The sequence below is a fragment of the Strigops habroptila genome, chromosome 6 (assembly GCF_004027225.2).
Source record: "Strigops habroptila isolate Jane chromosome 6, bStrHab1.2.pri, whole genome shotgun sequence".
NCBI lineage: Eukaryota > Metazoa > Chordata > Aves > Psittaciformes > Psittacidae > Strigops > Strigops habroptila.
In genome coordinates, this window is record NC_044282.2 from 26,398,082 (window position 1) to 26,401,527 (window position 3,446).

The following is a 3,446-nucleotide window of genomic DNA, read 5'->3' on the forward strand; positions in this document are numbered from 1 at the left end:
CTACTCTATTTCCCCAATGTGTTCAACAAAATCCTTAACGTCTAGCATGGTATCTTAATAAAGAATAAAGTCATTCTTTTAAAAAATCTGCTTTAAGTAGATTTTTCCCCCAAGTTTTCTTGGTTAAGGATTCCAAAAGTGGTATTCACAAATTCTTGCATTTAAATTTTTTATTGCAGTGGTCTAGATGAATACCATCATTGGTATCCTTAAAATTTATTTCTGCTCATGAAGGTTAATCATGATTGTCTATATAGTAATCACTTATGAATTGTGTTCAGATACAGCAGTTTCAGGTGTAATCATCAGAGCTGGTTAGTCAGGCATTCCAGATAGTGGTTCTTTTCAGAACCTTTTTTAAAGGGTTGGTTAACTACCTCAGTAGCAGAGGATTGAACTATACCCTGTCTGTACTGTACATAGAAAATCTTTGTAGATAAAAGCAAGGCTTGTTTAATATGATATGAGGGTAAGATTATAATATACCAAATGTAACATTCTTAGTTGCCTTTAGTTCCAGAGGCTTTGTAAGACTTCCTCATGACCATCATAACAGGCCTTGCTTTTGTCGTATTTTGTGGCTGAAAAAGCAGCCTTGCTTCTTCAGATATTGTAGTTATTTGGATGTATAATAGTTTAGCAAGATGTTACTTTTGTAAGACATCAGATGTTCAAAAAAAGTGCATCAGCAACTTGTACTAAATACTGCAGTGTCCCTTTATAAAAGGTCAGACTAAAACTGACAACTGTACAGTGAAGCCTGACATTTGGATATTTTGAAGTTTTTCATAAATCATAGAATAGTATATGGCTGTAGTTTAGCTTTTTAGGTAAAAAGTATGTTTTCATTAGTGCATTTCTTACTGCTGATCACTGTAAAAACACGTGGATCAGCTTTCCATTTCTCTTACGCAGATCATGATAACCTGTAGAGTAGAGTAGAGTACAATCATTTGTGCTATGTTTTTAATTTTCTAAAGCACCTTGATGACAGTGAGTGTTCAGTGGTGAAGCATCCTCTATTGAACCACCCTTAAAAAAGACGAAGCAAAAACAAAATAACCTTGCCAAGTCCAACTTCGTATAGGTAAAAGATAGATAAAATTAAGTCTTTCTTTGGACTTGGCATAAAGAGCTTCCCTTAACCCCCTGCCCAAAGGGATACTGCAGTTGTACTACATACCCATAGGCACCACAATGAAAATTGAAGCTTATACCTAATTAAGGTTTTATACACACCAGTTCCCCCAGTAAATGCAAATTTTAACAAAATTAGACATGTCATATGTTGAAAATGCTCATGGCAAACAATCATTTTGCATTCCTGCAAATAAAATTGTTTTATACTGTAAGCTGGAGGCGAGTGTAACTTATTTTTGTAATAAAGTTTTTATTTTTTTTATGTGTCATTAATATAAATGTGTGTTAGTACAGAGATCTTCTGGTTAAAAACTTAGAATCGCACACATTTCAGTATGTTTACTTGTATTTACATAATTTTTAGAATAGTGGTTGCCAATAGCCTGTACGTTTCACATTAATTGATTTTTTTTTTTTTTTTTTGTTACCTTAATAAACCATTTTAGTATGTTGTATGTCAATTACTGGGATAGCTGGGACATGAAGTGTAATTTAAAATTGTCAAGTATTCATTGGAATATGTAAATGTGCCTTGCCAGTTTTGAACTTTAAGACAAAGTAAGCAACTGATGCTGAAATGAGTAGTCAGTGCGTAAGAGACGTTTGCTACCACAGTTTCATATACTGCCCTTGCTAAAGAAAAGTAACTTTTTTCCTCAGATTTGAGCATTGAAATATACAGTTGCGTTAGCTTCTGAATTTTCAAATCTAGTGATAGAACATTAGGCTTATGGAAAGTGGGTTTGCTAACTGTAGCCTTAAGTATAATTTTGAACTTCAATGTAATCCTTGGTGCTGGCATTCCCAGTGCCAAGGAGTTTAAATGCTCCCTTTAAAGAGGTTGCCATGCCTACTGGCACTTTTACTGTCATATGGTTTTATAAGGAACACTGTCAAGATGTGGAAACTGATTTTGGACTTGCTATAAAATGGAAAGCACTGGGGGCTGTAGGAGAGGGGAAGTCCTCAGATTTATTAATCTTGAAATCTCTCCATTGCTGGAAAACTTAAAATACTTGTGGGATCACAAGTGCTAATGACTAGTTCTTAGTCTGAAAATGTGTTGTGGGGAGAAGGGGGATTATATATTTATGGAATTAGAACAGTTGATGGAATTGCATAAAAACATTGCTGTTAAGGCACCACATGTGTTGAAATTGTGGATCACATCCTTAATTTCAGCTCTAAAAAGCTTGCTAAAAAAGAAAAAAAAAAGGTAAAATTGACAGGAAAGTGTTTTTAATGGAATGCAAGCAATGGTGAGTGAGCAAAATACCAAGATCTTGACAGTGTTCCCTCTAATTATGAACTCAAGCCATTATAACTTTTAAAATTAAATATGATTTGCACTGTTCTGATATTGGTGCAGTTTTTTAGCAAAATGATCAGAAACTAAATTGCATGTGGTGATTAATAGTGTGGAAAAAAACCCTAATAACAAAAAAAAAATGTTATTTTCAAAGCTTTAAATTTGATTGTGTAAAGAAAAAGCTTTCATTACTAAGTGGAAATACTGGTGAGAATGGGCAAGTGCATATATACGACATCAGTTTGGTTGCACTTGGGTGTTGGTAAACTTGAAATGTTCTACAGCAATAATGCATCTCTTATGCGGTGCTTTGGTGACAAATGGACATCAAATATACAGTTCTTTTTGGCGTGTTGAAGGCAAGTGTTGACTTAATGTATTATGCTGCCTCTGTTTATTCTCATAGGAGGCTTTCTTTACTGAAACACCTGCAAAGGTTTTAGTTTAAGCTAGCGTAGCTCCACATTGGTTTGTAATTTGTTCCTAAATTTGAAATCTAGTTGAATTTAATAAGAAATCAGTAATTGCTGCTGCTTAACACTTCTGGTTTATAAACACTCCAATACACAGCTTTTAAAATTATGCTCGTTTTAATACTCATTTTTGCTTGAAGGGTTTCATATAGGACATACAACTGTATAATTTTTTATTATTTTTGTTTTTTAAAGAGGAGATTTGTTACAACCTGGAACTCAAGTTTGTTTTTACTCTTGGAGGAAGGCTGTTATTACAGATACTAAGACCAGTTGCTGAATTTCTGTTGTACAACTCTTGCCTAAATACTGTCTTGAATCTAAAATAAGGAATAACAATTCCCTTCCTGTGGGTAAAGGGTATGACATAATTTAGAGTAGACTTAGCCTTTACTGAAGGGAGGATTCCCAACTTAATATTTCAGGATAGAAATGTTACATATGGCTTGTGCAATTGATAATTCTTGTGCAATTGATAATTCTTCAGAGGCTTAACTTTTCTGTTCAGCCTACCCTCAGTGCTT

The 3,446-nt window shown here is 34.0% G+C and overlaps 1 protein-coding gene across 4 annotated transcripts in view; it reads left to right on the top strand.

The window, feature by feature from the left end:
* The window catches only part of SYNCRIP (synaptotagmin binding cytoplasmic RNA interacting protein), a 26,754-nt gene extending 24,613 nt beyond the window's left edge, over positions 1 to 2,141 (top strand). For all 4 annotated transcript variants that reach the window (XM_030489038.2, XM_030489041.2, XM_030489039.2 and 1 more), the window contains one exon: positions 1 to 2,141. This exon is cut by the window's left edge. The gene's annotated coding sequence lies outside the window, so the exon portion shown is untranslated.
* Positions 2,142 to 3,446: the final 1,305 nt, after the last annotated feature.